The sequence below is a fragment of the Numida meleagris genome, chromosome 5 (assembly GCF_002078875.1).
Source record: "Numida meleagris isolate 19003 breed g44 Domestic line chromosome 5, NumMel1.0, whole genome shotgun sequence".
Classification (NCBI taxonomy): Eukaryota; Metazoa; Chordata; class Aves; order Galliformes; family Numididae; genus Numida; species Numida meleagris.
Window position 1 is genome coordinate 68185008 of NC_034413.1, and position 20490 is coordinate 68205497.

At 42.0% G+C, this 20490-nt stretch overlaps 1 long non-coding RNA gene across 3 annotated transcripts in view; it reads left to right on the forward strand.

The window, feature by feature from the left end:
- The window catches only part of LOC110400482, a 119502-nt gene continuing 100072 nt past the window's right edge, over nt 1061-20490 (forward strand). For all 3 annotated transcript variants that reach the window (XR_002439881.1, XR_002439883.1, XR_002439882.1), the window contains exons 1-2: nt 1061-3983; nt 18122-18196. This is a non-coding gene — a long non-coding RNA (uncharacterized LOC110400482). The remainder of the gene's footprint in view (nt 3984-18121; nt 18197-20490) is intronic.

Genomic DNA, 20490 nt, shown 5'->3' on the forward strand with positions numbered 1-20490 from the left:
AATTTTTGTTTCCTATGTGAGAGTGAGAGAATAGTCTCACTTGGCTCCAAACCAAGTCTTACCTCCTTACAGTTGTTACCCCCACCAAGCTCTGCTGGTGGGCTCTACCATCATGTCCCTGTAGCATCATTACTTTTGTTTCTGATTTGCACAGATTTAGCATAGAGCAGAACTGCTTGTTATACTTCCTAGTGAAGTTTCTCCTCTTCTTAATATCTATCCCAAAACAGAGGGCCTTGTTGCTTCTAAGGAGAGATATTTTTCATAGCACTGGCATAAATGAGCTCAGAACCTACGTTTGTAAGTTCAACTAATTCTTAACAAGAGTATCTCAAAGGCAGAGCCACCCTAACAAATGCTTCATCTGAAAGAGGATCTCCTACTGCATTTGTAATGCCAATGGGCAGGGGTCCTCGCTGAAGATTTCTGAGAATGTCAAGAAGTTTCTCAGACCTTCCAAGGTCTATAGACCCTGCTGTAAGGGACAGCGTGTTGTATGGACAGCCGTTATAAATCTGGAACGGTCTTTGTCCTTTTCATCGTGAATGTTGGTAAACTCATATAAATGGGAAGTGCCATTTCCTCCACATTGTTTGAAGTGTATTTGTTCAAGAAATAACTAAAGGACAGCTTTCCGTGTTTAAAACAGGAGAGTTTTCCCTAATGCCCTAAGTCTAAATTAGTATTCTTGATCTGCCGATGAGCCCAGAATAGCAATGTAGCCAGGTTAGGGTCCCAGGCGTTAAGGCATCCTGGGAGCACATCTCTCTCCTAATAAGTAACGCAGTTCTGATTTCTATTTATTTCTTCCTGCCAGCTGAAATGAAGAATTACAAAGGAGAAAAAAGGGTGGCAACTACCTCTCTTGGAAATATTTTGTTTGGATGAATCCTAGGTAACATCAGAGACACCTTTCCTGGGTGGAAGCTCTGAGGCAGATCAGAATTACTGTGGCAACGTAGGTTTCCTGAGTTTCTTTTTAGCATATACTTTGAATTAGTGACTTTAAAAGAGTTTATTTCACAGTTCTTCTGTGCATAAAGTACACCCTCATGTTTTTTTTTTCCCCCTCATTTCTTATTTTTTGCTATTTCATAAGCTTAAAACAATAGCAGTATAAACAGAAATATCCCTTGACTGATGGTAAGGAAATAGGTGAGAGTTTGGAAAACCTTGTAATTAAAGTGATTGATACAAAAAAAAAAAAAATCGTCCATTGAATTTGTTTTTGTGAGCAGTGCTAGTTGCCTTGCCAGTCTGAAGCTGGCACTGTGGGTTTGCTGTAATCACTGAGCTGAGAAAAAGAGACACAGTTTTGTTTGTTTGTTTGTCATCGCGGAGTTGAACAGGACATAAGCAGTTGAATGCACAACACTTTTCTCTGCTTTCATCTTCTTCTCTTTGATTCCACATAAATTCCCCTCAATTCTTCCAGCTTGTTTTTGACCCCCCTTTAGAATTAGGGCGTATGTATTACTCGTGAATATCAGCTGGGAAAATATGGCTTTCGGTTTTTAAAACAAATGATGATAAAAATCAACTACGTGTGTCATTTCAAGTACGCTGTTCGAGTGCCACGTCCCACGGGAGAGTGTGTGTGTTACATTCATTGCTTTGGGGACATCAGAGCTGTAGCCCTTGCCCTGGCCAGATGTCAGTTCTGCAGGCAGGATGGCATGTTGAATTGGTTGTGGTACAGTGTGGCACATGGGCAAATGCCTGCAATCTGAACCTTGGTCAGGGTGCAAAATGCTAACATGTAGACCTCAGGGTTACAGCACAAAGTTGTTCAAAGATTAGGAGAAGCAAGAAACACACCGGAGAGGAAGAAATAATGTAATCAAACAAGATGGCACAGAGCAATGCCAAGGAAAAAAAAATTCCTTCAGTCAACCAATCCTGACTCGTTCATTTCATTACCAAAGCCAGTAATCCTCTATCACTTGGAGAGCAGCTTCAAAAGGCCTGTGCTATCCAATATTTTGAATGCAGCTGGTTGAAGATCAAATAGCGAGATGACAGTGCCTTTCTTTCACTTCAGTAGTGGGGTCCCTGCCTTGCTGGGTTTCTCTAGTGTCGTGCAGAGGGTCGTACCCCTGGCTCAGCATTCTCCCAGCATCGCACATTGACTGCTCTCCTCAGCCCTGGTTGTAAAGCATGTGCCAGAGGCAAAGAAAGGGATGGAAAGACGTGTGGTGGAAATATGTTGCACTCTAGCTTTCCTTGGCTTGCAGATGGTAAATTCAAGATTAGTACAAGCTAGCCAGAAAGACTTCTCCAGAGTACTTCCGAAGCTAACATTTTGGCACAGCAGTCAGCATTTGCCATGAGATGGCTAATTTGCTTGAACATTTCTGAGGTCTGACAAGGCAGGTGTAGCACTGAGCATGAATTACAGATCTCTCCTTGTTTCTCAGCTTTGCTACTCGCTCCCTGTGGCTGCAAATCACCTCTCTAGTGCTGAGCTTCTTTTAAATCTATCATACCTTCAGATCTTTATCTGGCAAAATATAAAATGGAGTGTGTCACTGAAGTTGCTTTTGAGTGCACAGGTAGCCAAAGGACTCATCCTGTAAGCAAAGCTCCTGTTTCCAGTCCAAGGCTTCACAATTCTGATACCAACACAAAAGGATACTGCTTTCTGGAGCTATGCTACAGTTACAACTGAGGGTCTAGCCCTTAACTGCTTTCCAGCCAGCTCTTCTGGGAGGAGGGAGAAGTCTGCTGTGTCATGTTCCTCAGCAGCAGGGATGGGCAGGGATGGGCAGTGCACACTAGCAGACCTTCAACAGGTTTCCATTCCTTGGGACTGGCCAAGATGCTGGCTAGACCACACTGTTCCTTAGGAGCATGCAGACAGTCCAATCCCTAGAGAAATTCTTCAAGATTACCAGAATTACCCACCAAGCTTGACTTTATGCCTTGACACATCTGTGAGTCAATAGGGTGGTGATGCATTTTGCCAGATGCTTCTAAAAGTGTTGTCCCGACCCAGCGGTTGTGCTAGTCATCTCAGTGACACGGTCCTTAGCCAGCTTTCTGTAAGGCAGTCCTGTGGAGATTGCATAGGAGCCAGTATGAAGCACTCAGTATTTAAAACCTGCCCTTGTCACTGCTAATGCTTCCGTCTGGGATGTCTTGAGCCATAGTGATGTCATGACGGCATATCCATGGCAGGCAACTGTTTGAACCCACATGCACTGTCCCTCAAACTGTTTGTGAGGATGTGAGTGTCTCGCATTCCCTATATCAGCCCTATGCACCTTAGCTTCACAGCCAAGCCAGCCATCCTTATTAATAGCGGGCTGGATTTCTGTGGTGAGACGTTGAGGTTAGGTGTCACAGGGTGCAGTTTCACGATAAGGACATGACGTCTGCTGCTCCAGGGGACTGGTAGTGACAGCTCCAGGCAAGTCCAGCCTGGACATGAGAACCCACCCCTGTGGGACTCGCCCTTGCAGGCCCCTCCAGGGCTGGAGGGCAGGTCTGTCTCAATGGGGCAGCCTGTGGCAGGCCTCTAGCAGTGCAGCTTTCTGGGCTTGGCCAAGAGCTGCCGCTCATTTTAAGGTGCAGAAGCCTCCTTCTAAGCACCAAACAGTGTGGCCTTGCCAGCCCTGCCGTTTCCTGCCGGCTCTGGAGATAAGCCCACAGCGGGTCAGAGCAAAGGTATCATCGTGCCCTGCCTCAGGCCGCAGCAAACAGTGGAGCAGCACGAGGGCAGGGGAAGCAGATAGCGACTCTTCTCAACATTCTCTGTTTTCAGCAAGCGTCCTCTATCTGACAGATCAGCCGAGCCCATGAGCATGACCAAAACCACGGCGCTTGTCTGTCAGACCCCACGCATCCTTCAGGGCAGGGCCTCTCGGCGTCCATGTTTGCTGTGGGGAAACCCAAGCTATGGAGCTGCAGAGACGTCTCCATGCATGGCTGAGGGCCAGGCAATTGCTGCCAGCATGGTTCTTGTGCTGTGTTCTCTCCTCCTGGTAAGTGGACGGTAATATTTTAATGTTCCTTCGTCAGGACTGTAATCCACACAGGAGCAGCCATCCACAGGCCCGAGCACAGGCTCCTGCGGCCCTCCTGCTCTGGCCTCATCCGCCGCCACTGCGGGATGCCCTTTGTTATTTATTTATTTATTTATTTACTTTAAAAATAATTTGGTGGATCTCTAATCTGGTTATCTGCTGTAGCTGCAGTGTGCGCTGTGTGTCTGACTCCCACGGCCGAAAGCCTCTGTTTCCTTTCTGCCAGTACCTTAGTATCTGCCTTGCCCAGGAGTCTGCTGATGAAGACTTCCTGTTTGTTTTGAGTCACTGCTGAAGTGATAAATATACTTCAGCTCTCTCCTCCAAGAGGAAAGAAACCAGCTGCCCTGAAACGAGGAGAAAATATGTAGAAATTCCACCGCAGGGCCCCGTTATCACCCAGCTTCTACGGAGCAGCGCGAGCTACGGCAAATGCATGATTTTAATACTAAAAATGTTCCTCCACATGCGCAGGCTTCAGCTGTTTGCCTTTAATCATTTATTTTCACTCTGTAACTTTAATTTTAAAACGATTGAGAAATAAATAAATAAAGACCAAACCCCCATAAACTTACACGACAGAGTAATGCTTGGCTGGATAAACAAACAATTATAGTTGTGGTTTCTTGATCTGACCACAAGCTTTAAATGCCATATTTTTGCATGAACCTATAATGCTTCTGGATAAACAATTGTGTTTATATTATCAGGAGTATCCAGCATAGTGTTGTGTAATTTCTATGTGCGATTACTAGGATATACGATAAATACCAAAAGAAAAGAAAGGAAAGGAAGATTAGATTATTAAGTCATTTTTAATAAAAACAGCATAGTTTGGAATTGCTTATAGCTTAATTTGTAATTTTAAAAGAATGCAGCACTGGCTTTTAAGTTTCTGCAATTATCTTTTCATCTCTTTTTATCCATTTTTACGAGAGATGGGGCCCAAACCAAACCCTTGGATCTAAACCCAAGGTCCAGGTTCAGATCTGAGTTCACAGCTCTAACCTCGTTCCTGAAGACATGGCATCAGGCCCATGAGCCCCAGAACATATTGCATTTGCATTTCAAAGCCCAGGTCCAGGAATTACTGCTGCCTGGTGGAGCGGTGCAAATGGTGCTGGCCCTAAGGCTTTGGATGCCTCCAGCCTGAAGACCCAGGTGAGATGGTGGGGTCAAAACAGGGTTGTAACAGATCAGAAGAGCTGTGGGGCAGCAATAATAATACAAATATTTTTTTGTTGAAGGTATCTTGAGGCCAGCTTTGTCTGGTCTGAACCAGCACAATGTAGATGTGGGGCTCTGCTGGACCAAGTGACTTTTGAGGAGGTCACGGCCCCTCGGCATAGCTTGGAAGAGGTTGTACTTCCAAAGACGATTAGGGTTTTCTGAGTGAGTGCTTATTGCTCCTAAAGGTGCCTTATAAAAAATTCACAGCACAAAGTATTGCTTTCGGTAGATGTTTGAACTGCTGCTCATGGGAAAAAAAAAAGTATTTTTCCTACAGTTTTTGATATATTTCTCCTTTTTTTTTATGTAAAGTCCTTAAAGCTTTGGCAAACAACATGTATTTTTCTGTACTCATCGGCACGTTCTCATTCCAATAAGCTAGCTGGGCTCTCTCCTTTATATCACCAAGTGAAATCACATGGAACAAAAATAATCATATTTAAGCAGTTTGAAGTATACTTTTTCTATGGTTTACCTTTACCATCTCCTAGTAAAATATAATTTTTTCTTTAACAGCAGATGAAAAAAGACGATTATAGCTTTAAAGCATGAGATTATAAAAGACTGCAGCTAGTTTAGATCTCACAGTTAGAAGTTAATTCTAAGTCACTAGAATTGAAAACATCAGTTTACAACATTTACTGGCTTGCTATAAAAATGTATTCCCCTGTGTTATGTTAAACATGAGAAACTACACCTCAGTGTGTCCATTATTTATATATTTATTCATATCTTGCTGTTTCTGATTCAGCTGTGTAACTGTATGCAAAACAGATAATTACCAGGGAACAGAATAATTTGTGTTTGGAGGGGAATAAATACCCTGAAGGATTTGCTTTTGGGGAAAGAACATACTGCAAAGAAATTACATAGGTTTTGTAAACAGAGATGAAGCCAAAAAATAAGGTGAGGAAATATTTTGGGCCCAGCAACTTTGACCCTATTGGTTTTGTGGTGAGGAAAGTAATATTTCTTAGGAAGTACACATAGTAAAAGTGAATGTGAGGCCCCTAGCATATTTTACATGGTTACTGGGGCTTACTGGCAACTCTACCCAAATACCAGAATGATACCCAGGAGCTGGATACTCTTCGTAGAGAGGCAAAGGATTGGGACCAGTACATTCGTACAGCAGCTATGTGCTGCTCAGAAATATATGCACAAAACATACCTCATGCATCTCAGCTGCTTTAAGTTAAATGTCATTTTCATGTTCTTAGCTGTTAGGGACCCTGTGCTCGCCCTTTGGGGTACTGTCCTGCTGCTGTAGCCATCCCTGGGTGGGGACACGCTGCTTGCTCTGTGTGGGTCTCTCTGTGCTGGAAAACTTCATTCCTCCAGCTTTATTCTCCTCTGACTTAGCACTAGATCACGGGAGAGAGTTACTGAGGCACTAATTTCACATTTCCAATAGCAGAATTATTGCTAGAAACATGGCTGAATAACAGCATTGCTGTTCATCTCCCTTTGATTTATTTAGAGCAGCTTTGCCTGCTTTATTTCAGTTTGCAGGCTTTCTAGTGGGAAGTGGGAGTCTCCCAGACTTTCCTATGATGGGGTTTTATGTGGAAGTTCATGCCAAAAATGTTTGTCCAAAAACTACCAAAACAGCCCCCGTCCTGGCTGGTGCAAGGAGAGGCTGAGCCCTCCCTGCAAAGTGCCCAGAAGAGCTGGTGATCCCCATCCTAATGATGCTTCCATGTAACTCCTGGGCCCCACGCATGCTGCTTCGGCAGTTTGGGTTTGCCTATCAGAGGTAAATCTCGCAGGCAGGCAGTAAGCAAACACTGCAGTTTGCTGTCTGCTTATCTTTGCTGTTTCAAAGGCCCTTTTGCTGTAGCTCTAAGTCTTTGGCCCAGGCAACCTGAAGCACCTGGGAGAGGTAGGAGCAGCGTGAGCTTCACACCGGGTACACACAGCGGTGTGGGGGACACGGTGACATGGCCGAGAGCACCCAAGAAATCCGTGGCAGAGCACAGAGTTTAACACAGTGTTAAAAAAGAAAAAAAAAAAAAGTGAAAAATCTCTGTCTTAGGATCGCAGCCTTGACACTTTCACTAGGGCTGACTGCAAGTTTTTCTTTTCTTTCTTCTTTTCCCTTTTGGTGGAGAAGTTTTCTAAGGTATTTTTCAAACTTTCCAGTTTAGCAATGCGCTGGCTCAAATTGAAAAGAGAACTAGGCACTGGGTCACAGGCAGAATTAGGTTTGCTCTAGTGGTGGGGGCAGGTTGCTGACACAGCGACAATCAGACAAAACATTTAAAACTTCTGGCTTTGTACTTCTCAAATGCCTCTTTTAGAAAATCGCTTAAGTTGTTATTAACATCCACCACCCACCTTCCCTTTCTGGTCCTGACATTGTGTAATAATAGATAATGTTGACATATGTTCCCTGCTGGTCAGAAATACTATACTTCTGTGAAAGGTAACATTTTCAAGCAATGACAAAATGTATTTTACTTGGACAGAGCGTTAGTTATTGGACTAATCTCACAATGTGGGATGTGGGGTAAAAGTTTTAACATTTTAGTTGTGGGAGAAAGTTTGTTGGGACAGTAAAAGCATCAGTATGGGGTGTGTTTAGTTTTCTCCGTTTCTAGAGGTACTGGCGTTGTATCAAACTCTTGCGTCCGTAGGAATTTAAAAGAAACATTTGCAGTATGTATGAGGAACAGCTGTCTGTGTACTCGGAGCAACTTTTCAAAATGACTATTTGGACGTTTTTCTAACAGGGATTAGAGAACTAAGGAGGATGTGTGCATGTCCCACACACTCCCAATCATTTTTTTTTTTAGTAGATCAGTTTTAAAATGTTGAGTAACTGTAAAAAGATGTGCATTTATTTATTTCCCACTAAGCAAAGCTGTCTGAAAATAGAAAAAGAGGAAGAAACAGCAAAATCTTCCAAACAAACACGTTGTGAAAAAAAAAAAAACAACTTTTGAAAGTAATCTAGGGTGAGATTCTATAAAAATGTGTCTGCTTTGCACGCCACCAAACTCAGCACAAGACTGTGCAAGCCTGGAGAAATCGAGTTTTATTTTAAGTCTTGCATGGATCTCTCTGCTTGGGGAGCTGGAAGACAGTTTTTTATTGAATACATGTTTTATTGAATACATGCTTTATTGAATACATGTCTTTTACATGTTACAACAGCTGGAGTGGCTGTTTAGGATCCAGAATTAATTGCAGTGGTCCTGTAATTTGGCACGTCAGCATCTCTTGCAGTGATCTCCCTGGGATCCATCTTCTCCCTGCAGATGAAGTTTTAGGGATCAGCTCAATGCATCCCGAGTGGGATGCAGAACTCTGTGGGGATGGGGAGCCTTAACCTATGCAGCCCTTGCCCCACACCATCAGCTGTGCTCCTGGGGAGATGCTGGGGACACCCAACAAAGACCCTGTGGTGTGTGAAGTTGCTGCCACGTGGGTCTGGGCTCAGGTATCCTTGGCACAGAATGCCCCACGCTTCTGTACACCCTTGGTCACCCCCCAGGACTGTCCTGTTTGTTTTCAGACTCTCCCTGAGTGTCCACCAGGCTGTGCTGGGTTGGCTCCGTTCTCAGTTACACCCATTGATGTCAGTGGGGTTGCGTTGGTGGAATCAGAAGAATTTGGCTCCTCATCTTTTTATCCAGACCCCCTTCCCCGCCCCCCCCCCACCTTAATTTCTAGGCTCCTCAGCCTAACCCAAGCCCACAGCCCAGCTTGTCCCAGGCTCCTGCCGCTTCTGGGGTGAGAGCTTCTCTCCTGCAGCTCCTGCTGCTTGGCACAGAGTCGCTGCTTCGTCTCCAATCTCGGCTCAGAACATATCTGTTCTGCTTTCTGCTTCCTCCCTCCCTCTTCTCTCGCTGTAAAGCATTTTATTATCCAGACTTTATGGAAGGCTCTGTACAAAATGAAGTTGTGAGGTTATTTGTTTTGGTGCAGCCAATCCAATAGTGTAAGCTACTTCCCCCCTTTAATCTTCTCCTCTTTAGATAATACATAAGCTTTTATGTCCATTAATTGTCAGAAATAAATAAATGCTTCTTTAGCTATTACTTCCTGAAACAGAGCAGCGATCTCCCTTACATACAGCTGTTTATATTATGCATAACATCGTTCTGCCACATGAATGCATTCTAAGTTTTCATAAGACCTCGCACTCGCACTTAGCTTAATTTCCACTTTAACTTTCCTTTTTTCAAAAAGAGGGAAAGCATCCAGTGGGCGACCAAACAGCCGTGCTGGCTGCCCCTCAGTAGCTGTGGCTCTGAAGTAATCCCTGCTGAATCTAGCAGGCATTAGAAGAAAGAGAAGAGTGATAGGAGCAGTGGATAAGGTTAGTGGAGTATCACACACTCGCAGCATTGCTGCTTTAGGACCTAATCATTATTAATTATTCGCTTAATAGTAGAGACTTCGTGTCCCAGCTGAGATTAAGACCAAATGGTGCCAGATGTAGTGCAAACACCTATTAAGTCATGGTCCCTTTATCAAACAATTTGCAGTCTAAATAGACAAGACAGAGAAAAGATGGGAGATGAACAAAGAGGTGTCAGTGCCGGAGATGGGAAATTGAGAGAGCGGGGGCATTAGGAATAGAGAAATGAAGACCACAGTATAAGTGAGAGAGCAGGAACAGTAGGAATAGAAAGAGAAATGAAGACCACAGTGTAATTTTTTGAGATTACGGAGGAAAGACCCCAAACTGGGCTAAATGCATAGATGCACTCCTTTTGAAACCTCCTGTGCAGGCTGAGATGGTCCTGTTGGTCACCACTGCCCAGGGCTCTGCAATGGGAAGAGGCTGTGTACCTGTCCCATACCCATTTCCACCAAAGCAACCTGGGCCATTTTACCCTGCTGATTCACCTCCTGCAGGCCCCACGGCACGCAAGTACCACTGGCACAGCCTCTCACACTCACTCACATCTTCTTGCACCTACTTACACCACCTTACAAATCACCTCTGAATTTGGGCCACAGCTTGCAAGTGAGGTAAACAGATCTATGTGATTGGCTACAAATGATCAACCATTCGGGTTCGCTATGTGGAGTATGCCTCTTTGATTCCCACCCCTTTGTAAGTTTAGCTCAGCGCAGCAGAAAAGAGCTGACAACTTTGCAAAGTTCCTTGGGTTCTCAAAATGTTACACAAATGTTAACTATCTAGCAGCAAAATATTCGAGACACTTCACTTACGGTTTCATGAATAACTTTCTGAAAGGGTTGTGACATACTTGTACCATTATTTTGTATGGCAATTGAAAAAAAATCTTGGAAGGATGTTTGTTTTTATTTTTCTTCTTCTGACCACTCTGTTTGGAAGAACTGCCAAGTTTGGCTCTAAACTTGCAAGTACAGTAACTTTTCCCTTTGAAACTTTGGTCTATAATGTCTGGAGCTGCTTTTGGTTGAAAGCAATTGTTAACGTTACTGACTCTTGTGATCAATGGAAATCAATTTCATACAGAAGGTTAACAGAGAGGGTCCAAACAAATGAATCCATGTGCATTTATCTGACAGTATTTCATATACAAATAACGAAAGCAGTACATTATCAATTCTCCGTAGTAAGAAGTATTCTTCATGTTTTTATAAAAAGTACTTAAGAGCTGACTTTGAAGAAAGACTTTGAAAACTTGCCAAACCTTCTTTGTATTTTGAAAGTCCACATCAAGAAAGTAGTAAATAGTCATTGAGTGTAGGAAAAAGGAAACTATTAGCATTGTTTTCTTTGAAAGATAAAAAGAAAAATGCAGTGCAAAACTTCATAATCTCTGAAATGTGTATTTGTTATTTGAATCAATTTAAAACAATTGTCACTATTAAGTTCATGTTAGCCTGCCTACTGAACTGTATAAAATGGCTCTGTATCTGCTACTTTCATATACATATGTTCCCCCCTTCTCATCTCCTTCTAGTTTTACAGGCTTAAGCATTTCCATTTAACTGCAGAGTTAGAAATCCTCCTCAGTATTGTTTAACCTATATTCATCCCTCTAATGTACGGATATCTATCTTTGATTTCCATAAAGCAATATCTCCTCAGATTTCCCTTTCTGGGCCCCATTTCCATTGTGCAGTAGTTCTTCATAATGTGTTCAGAAAAGATATCTTTTTTTTTTTTTTTTTTTTTTGAGAGGGTTGGGTAATCTTCAGCTTGCTCCTCGGCCATGTTTTGTGTCGTTGTTAGAGGGATTTGGGGCAGCATCATTTTAAAGTTGCTACTTATTCCCAGGAGAACTGAGACCAGGTGCTTTCCATAGGTTAGGGAAAAATAAAAATCATTTGATATCAAACGTAGCCATGTTTTTGGGAGAATCTACGTATAGATTCATACCATACACGCACACTGCCTTGGAACAGGTATACTGCACGCTTTCACTGAGCACAAGAAGTTTGGTATTGTTTAATTATGTGTGATCAAGTAGCCAACTTGCCTTTTACCACTGATAATGCAGGTTGTACTTATGCATATATTAATTGCAAAGCCATTAAGCTGTCCCATGTGTGAGGTAGTACTATGAGGAAATGCCTGTTCACTTCATCTTTAATAAGTTCACTATATGTTGAGCTAAAAGGGGATCTAAACTGTGTGTAACCTGTGAGAAACAGAAGTGGAAGTTGGTATGTGAAGAAACATATGTCTGCCATGTAGAAATGGGATATTTTCCCATGTTCGCTGTAGGAGTGACTGTAGGTTATAAAATAGGTACGATAAAGAGCTTGAGTGGTTGGGTAGGCATATTGGTGTGTTTGGTAGCCAGCTATAAATACTGACCTCTTAAGAGGGATCATGTCTTTATATAGAAAATGTATATTTGTGGATGAGATAAAGGTAGGATTACAGTAAGGATTTTTTTTGGCAGGAGATTCCGTGATTGTATTTCTTAAGAAGATAGTTGATGGATTAAATGATCATCTGAGATTTTCAGAGTTTGTAAAGACTTTCAGATTTACCAATTCATCATCTCTTGTCTCCATCTAATTATTACAAATCCGTTCTCTCTAAATATTTGTTGCTGCTGGATATTGACTTGTCTACTAGCCTCATTCAAAGTAGCTATGTGATTTTACAATAAACTATCAAGAAAACATAAAATAGATTCAGTTGTGATAAATGCTAAATGAATGAGAATATCTTACTGAAAAATACAAACATTTGTCATGCTTCCCTACCTCCATTTTTTCATTGATAAAATGAACAGGCCGTGTCTGGGCCTTCTGATGGCCTGTTCATGACCCTTCTTCTAGGGAGATGGTGAGTGGGCTTCGCTGGGATGAGGTGCTGTTCATCCAGTTCTGCGGTAGGATGAGGTGCTGTTCATCCAGTTCTGCGGTAGATGGGACGGGGTAAGGGTTTAGCTTCACATATCTGACCCTGGCAGAGCACTTTTAGAAAGAGCAGAAGTGACAGGATGAATATGGGAGGATGCAAAAGGAGTTATTATTATTTTTTTCCAGCAGAAGATACATTCATTTTTCCCATCACCACCCTCGTCAACTTCCTCCTCCAAATCCTCTAAGATGACTTTTTCTGGCTCTCTGAGATACAGCTTTCAAGACAACATACTGATTCAGGATGATGGCACCTTTCATAAGCTAAGACCTCCACAATATAGTCTAATAACGTTTTTTCTGTTATCTGGAGCAGAAGGAGCCCCCAGACCATGTTTACTTACTCTCTGTGAAATAGCCCACTGTCTTCGCATGCGAACTGGTGACATTCCAGCTCGATTTCCTTGCTAATGAAGATATTCTGTTAATATTAAGGTTGCAAAGAAAACACACATTTTCCTCCCAAAATTATTTTCTCAATTGGATAACAAATTTTCTTAGGAGTGAAATTTTAGAAGGTTTTTTTTTTTTTTTCCCAATAACCAGCATCAAACAGACATCCTCACAACAGATGAAGAGGAATGTCACATTTGTCCTCATGTCTAGAGCGGTGATGCAAATGACTATTCAGCATTTCAATTACCCATTTCAATTTCCCCTGTGTATGGATGCTCAAAGGGTCTGTTTCAAGATTCTGTCCCATACTGTCATTTTCACTGTGACATTAGGAGCTATCTGATAGCTGTGTAGGCTAATACAGGCTTATATTAGCATCAGTGTGGACTCTGTAAATGTTTAGCAAGCAGAACTTAGCTAAAAAGACACAGAATTTGAAGTTGTTGGGAATTTGACTGATTTAAATGAAGCCAGGTCTTCATCAGAAGCCTGTTAGCATTGTAACATCTTCATGGAGCTGGATGGAAACAGTTTGAGTGTTCATAATGCTAAAGTCCCTCCCTCTCTCTTTTATTTTTAAAGCAATGGCACACGTCCATTCCTGGTAAAGATCAACTCTGTGCACTTCTGTTAGGGATGACTTTTGATCTATTCAGTTATTTAGTGATAATGTAAATTGCTCTTTATTCTTCTAAAGTACAAAATTAATACTGCCTTATTCTAGACAGTATTATTCCTGCAAGGAAGCAGAATTTCATCAAGTTAAACTTTTCTATTTGAAAGATTAAAGGAGAAGGCAGAAGGCCAAATTCTCCTCTGCTGTGTGAGTGTTAAGCTAGATGATCCATTGACATCAAAGAAATTGGGGTTTACACTAGCCTAATCAAAACCAGAATTTCTCATGCAGATTTTCTATGTATTGTTGTTCACTCTCAAAATATAGGACTGCAATAATCCTTCTGTTCCTGGTGATGCACAAACTACAATCCCAATGGGAGTCACGTTATAGTGGGCTATGGAGGTGCAGTTTGGATTCACTATGGGAAAGTCCTTAGGTAACTGCAGTCCCAATGACTTACAGTGCACAGACGAGCTCATTAATACATAAGCTATTCCAACTACACCTCGTGCTTCCTAGAAGCTTGCTGCTCATAGTTCTAAGGAAAAACCTGGTGTTTCAGCAAAGATATAGTTGTCGATGCTTTACTTCGGTTCAGCATTGTGAAAACGAATTTCTCACCAGTTCAACATATTAGTGCAGAAGAATTGCACCTTTGGCCTCCAGAGTTTTGGGGAAGGGCTTCGGACATGAGGGGGGTTGACAGCGAGGGGGTGTCCCTGCATAACGCCTCCAGCCACCCCCACCCCACCCCACGGCCTCTGGGACATTCCCGCAGCCACTCTCCAGTGAAATCCCACGCCGGCAGGGTGACTCACATCAGAAGACATTCCAGAAAGAAGAATAATTATGCCATTGCTGGAATTGATGTAATAGTGTTTTTCAGGATGCTTTAATAGACATGAGTGATGTTTTGGCAGGCAATTGAAATAACCCTAGATATCTGATTGCATTAGTGACTGCTACCAAGGGCATCTCTGGAGAGAGGGACGTTACTTAAGGTACTTCCTCTGTATTGTAACTTGCTGGGGCTAACTTTCAGTGTAGCGTAAGATTCTTTTCTGAAGACAGACATATTGGAGAGCTTAACCACGACATATAACAAACTGAACTCTAAACATATACAGATTCCAAGAGACAGGCCTGTGTAAACAACATCATAATTCCCTGGGTTATGTGCTGTTTAAAATAACATTCAGCTATGCATTCACCTCAAAAGATTGCCACTTAGCAGCGTTGTTTCTTTTTGTAATCTTTATTGTTTAGGTTTATTACGGCTTTCATTTTTTTCCCCTGGAAAACATAAACAATTCCCCTTTTCCTGTGCCGGCTCGCAGCCCTGCGATGCCCATGCCACAGCCAGCTGGGAGGGTAACGAATGAGGGCTAGACTGAGTCCAGCACTCCCTCTTTCACCCAAAAGCAAGGCTTCCTCTCTCTGACCATCTGTGTTTTAACACCACGCTCCTTAGGATGGGCCTTCTTCTTATTAAGGCTTGCTACCGGCATTGATTGGTTGGGGTTGTGCTCTCGTTTAACACCCACACAGTCATTGCCTTCACTTAGGCTCTACGTGAAAAAAAATAACAGAAAATAAAAATCCCTACATGGTGATGTCCGTGGGTCGTTTTGCACAGCACTGTCACTGAGTTGCTCTCCACAGGTAAATAGGTCTATTTCTTGGTCTGGCACGTTGATAAGCCTTCACACTTGGCTGGGGCTGAGGTGCGTTTGTGCAAAGCCAGATTGTTTTAGTTAACATAATCAGTGAACTCACTGTTCTACCTGGATGTCTGGGAGAATTGCCAGGAGATTTCCCAACATTTCAATCAGACGCAGGGGCTATAAAGCTGTCAGTTTTCTTGTAGGCCAATTTGCCTTTGCCATGGTTCTAACATTCTGCTCATTTATAAAGAAATCAGCCCCACTCTTTTGGAGTAATATTTTATGCTGGTTTCAGTTTGAAGAAGAATGATTTCTTTTTCTTTCTTTCTCTTTTTTTTTTTTTCCAAAGAATAATTTTAAAGATGCATTTTAATAAAGCATTTCCTGACACAGAAGAATGCCTTGATTTAAGATTCTAAAAATATCGTATATATATTTTTAAATAATTAACATTCCATTTTTATTCCCAGCATTGTAGCCAAGCGCCTTTCACATACTGCACCAACCTCAAGTAAATCTGTTCTAAAACAAAGAAATGGAGCTACTCAGGTCAAATGTTCAGGGTGATATTCGTCTGCATAGTAATTACAATCAGAGATATGTTAAACTACCTGAAAATAATTCACTTCCACAGGAAAAAAAGTATACCTACAATTTTATGGTTTGCAGGTCATTGTCATCTACCCTACTTCCACCTGCTGTAATAAATTGTGATAAAATATCTACTACTGAGAACTTAAGGATTTTTTTCCCCCAGGCCTTCACTATTTACCACCTTGTGCCAGATTACATCATGTAACCTTCAACAACGTTGTGCTTTTTTTTCTTAGTTGATGGAAGGCAGAGGAGCAGGGGACCACATCCTCTTGAAGTTTCTTTGATGTTCCCCACAGGAAGTGTTTTAGTATTTGGTCACTTGGATGTTTTTCAAGTATTTCCTTGTGGTCGGTACCTAGGACAACCAACTGCTATTTTTATGAGCTGGGTGATGGGAGAGGCAAACAGTTCATCCTGCTCTACAATCCCTGCTTCCAACTGCCGGGATGGTGCTGAGCAGACATACATGTCCTTCAGGACAGATAGGCAGGGACATTCAACACATTTTCCCAGAGCAGCCTCAGAAAGGTTCCTGGTTTTGAAGTTTTGGAGGTCTGTGGGTCAAATTTCTGGAGTACGTTGGTGCATCTGAAAGTGACAAAACTCCTTGGATGGAAGAGCTGGAGATCAAACCAGATCAAACACCACCTGCCATGGGAGAACCTGCTGGAGGTAGATGTCCTGAGGACAGGCTGAGTTTTGCTGAACTCAGATCAAGTGTTGGGAAGAAGAAAAGAAGCTCATTCAGGTTGGACATTAGGAAAAATTTCTTCACCGAAAGAGTGGTTAGGCACTGGAACAGGCTGCTCAGGGAGGTGGTGGAGTCACCATCCCTGGAGGTGTTCACAAAACATTTGGATGTTGTACTAAGGGACATGGTTTAGTGGGGAAATATTGGTGGTAGTCATACAGTTGGGCTGAATGATCTTGGAGGTCTTTTCCAACTTAGGTGATTCTGTGATTTCTAACAAAAATGTCAAGGAGAAATAGTGTATGCTTATATCAGGAGTATATCAAGGCTTGACAAATTCACCTGTCAGGGCTTCACACAGCTGATTTATTTGCCAGGACAGGTGGATTGCTGCCTAGGCTTATCCCTGAGCAAAGTGGCATGAGAAGAGTCACATTAAGGAACTTCTGCCGCCAGTTGCAGCAGCAAGAGTGCAACGGCTACAGCTCTGCAAATTAGCACACAGTTTTAAACCAGTTCCCAAGCACCGAAATTAAAAGCACTTAATACAGGAATCATATTCTCTAGCTAAGGCACAACGGGACTCTGGTGAATTTAGTTTATATTGTTTCCGCGTTGTAGCAGAAATTTGTCTTTTTGAGGCAATCAGGGGAGTCGCATTACAGCAGGACTTGTTAAGATTCGTGTTCACATCTAGTGGCTGCAAGCATGTTAACTCTTTCATGTGAACTTATCTGCCAGAGCCATGACTTCTCCTACACTGAATTATGGGGACCTCTGGAAAATAATGTTCACTTCAAGGTGACTGGGACATAGGTAACAAAGTCTGCCTTATCCTCACTTCTTGGAGAAAACAGATTTCTGCCATATGAATAAATTTATGTGAATAAAGATACATTGGGCCATCTCCTTTTGAGGTAATTTGTTGTGACTTAAATAAGCAACACTCAAGTTTCAGTGACTTGTCTTAGCTAACAACCAGATCCACGAACATTTAAATCAAGAATGCAATTTTGGGGAGATTATTATTCTCCAGAAGAAATAAAATAGTCTTGCATTAATTTTCTTTTTTCTACTGAAAATAACACGGTGAGACAACAGGCATTTTTTTCTGTTCTCTCCAGTGCATGAGGAGCAATTGTTGGCAAACCCATCACAATGCCATATCTTGTAATGAGATAGCAGAGAATATGACCACCATGCTCATTACTGATTCATTACTTGATGATCAGGAGAGCTTTATTCCATCAATGCCTGATTTCTGTACTATCAGGAAAGGGGCAAGGTCTTTGATGTTTTGTAACATTCTTCAGCACTACTAGAAAACTACTTGTTTTCTTCATTTTCAAGGGTACGTCAGTGGTTTATAATTGATCTATAGCAGATCTTTTGGATTTAACCTTAGGTCGTACATAAAATATTAAATATGGTCATTATAGAAACTATGCCTTTTTTGAAAAGTGTATCGATGTTAGCCTTTATGTCCTAGACAAATTCCAGTTTGGGTAATTAAGTTTTGCCTGCATTCATTTTCCATGCAGTTTTAATTGGTTACGATATGTTTCACTTCCAGTGCAACGCGATGGTGTGTTGTCCTGTGCTGTGAAGAATTAACATGCGCTGTGCTAGAGGTTGCCATACTGCAGTGGTAAGTGAATCTGCTATGAATGTTGAAGAAACCAGTGCAGAAAAATGCCAAATCCTTTTGAAATAAAAAACAACATTTGCTAGTGGTTTTGATACACAAGGTGGTGCATGCTGTAAAATACAGAATTAATATAATGCCAGCCAAGTTATCACAAGCAGATATTTGTAGAGTTCAAATAGATATAGCATAGGTAGATATGTCCTGGAGGTGGACTGAGCAAACCAAATTTTGTTCTCATGCCCTCAGGAAGGAGGCATGGTTGATTCTTCCTATCAGGAAACTGGCTGAATGGTAGCAACAATTCTTTGCTGGGTTTCTGTATGTTTCTGTGGCTCTATGAAGATGCTTTTCACAGTGGTGTGCATAGGTTGGCCCCATTTTTCACTGAAGGATGCAAATGGAGGTTTTGCTGTTACCATGAAAAAAGATATGGTAAACTAAAACAGTTTGGCTCTGTCACTGGGATGGCAGCGCATGTGAGTTGCTGGAAGATGAGCACAGTGGAAGAGGGCTGGTGCTAATCATTTACAGACGTTGTTCCATGTTGAGGAGGTGCCTAGAGGTGAAAATCATTGGAGAGGTTTTCCTGAATGCTGGGAGTAGCATAGATTGTTTAAACATTTATTATGGATTACATACCAAGGACAAAACATACTTTGGTTTTTGTATTAGGCTGTTAAGTATTGTCATTAACACTAGGCTTTGTCTCATTTAAGGAATCTGAGCTAGTTATCTGAGACTGTGAGGTCCATTAGCAAGGATGTCTCCATCTGTAGGAAGTTTTATAGGTCACCTAGCTTATATATTTACTTTTCTACTCTTGAAGATAAAAACAGATGCAAAATGTTCAAAAAGTCTGAAATAATATATATGAAAAAGAGCATACGAATACCATTTTTCACTTAACAGCATTCCTTGAAGTTGTTTACACTGATATATATCAATAAAATCAGAAGCTGGGTGTTTTCCTTCATTCTCTCCTTTGTACAAAGCGTCTATATTTGTTTCTTTTGAAAAGAGCTGGCACCAGAGGGAATGATTGAAATCCCAAAGCTGACAGAATTTGACCCTGAAGAGGGTAGAGAAGCTTGGCTGAACTCAGCAAAGAAGTGAGACCCACGGATGTGTAGGGGACTGTTGCACAGCAGTCACACCAGCTCTTGCCCTGGGACTGCTGGAGTGTGCCTGGGGCTTGGGTGTTGCAAAGATGAGGAGCTCTTGGGGAGTCCCAAATATGCCAACTGCTCAGAGACATCTTCTCCATTACAACTTGCTCACCCTCATGTCGGGTCTGGAAACCTGGCCAACGCAACCAGCACAAGGGGAATTTTGTATTGGTTTGCTGACAGATGTCCGAAGGGGATCAGGAGGACCACGTGGACTGCCATGGGGATTTAAACTGTTTAGGAGATAAACAGGCAGCAAATGATGGCAGAGGTTAGAGAGAGCAGAGATATGCTTTGACAGCAGCATGGGGAGCAAAGGCTGCCCAGGTTGGCCAGAAAGAGTCCTTGGTCATGAATGATCTTCATCATCTGTCAGAGAGGTTCAGCCCAAGTCCTCTGACTTGGTACTTACCCATATAAAGCATTAAACATGAATTCACATTACAGTGCAAAATATTCCGTAGAATCAAAGCCTTGGTAAAGAAATTCTTGTGCATTAAGTACAAGGAGGTGATCAATAGGAAGTTATTCCATAAAAATATGAGCAGAGAACATTTTACCTTTTAAGGTCGTTGTTGAATATCCACAGTGGACTTTTGGTTTGTTTATGCTGAGGATCCCAAGTGTGGCAGCGCTTTCCTGAATAATGTAACTTTCCCTGCGGAGCATGCACCTTATCCGTGATTATGTTTCTGTAATTAAAATTATACTTGCTAGTTAGCTGATGCTTTATTTATGTAAAGGGGTAAACAGACAGACATCCTCCAGAATATTTGAGGATAATCTCTGAGGATTTTTGCTCCCATCTGTAGCCTTCCTCCTGGAATTTAGCTTTCACGCTGTAATCTGAGCACCACTTTAGGTCATTCAAAAACATTTATTATCTTATTAAATGGAACTACCTTCACTGCTCCTGCATCAAGTTTTTTGGCAATAAAATCAAAAAGCATTGCGAGCAATGCTATGCTTTGTCAGTTAAAGCAGTGCGCATGTCATATTTAACTTTGTGTTCAGAGGAGTAACAAGAAGCCTATTTTCTTTCCTTCTTTCCTTCTTTCCCTCCTTCCTTCCTTCCTTCCTTCCTTCCTTCCTTCCTTCCTTCCTTCCTTCCTTCCTTCCTTCCTTCCT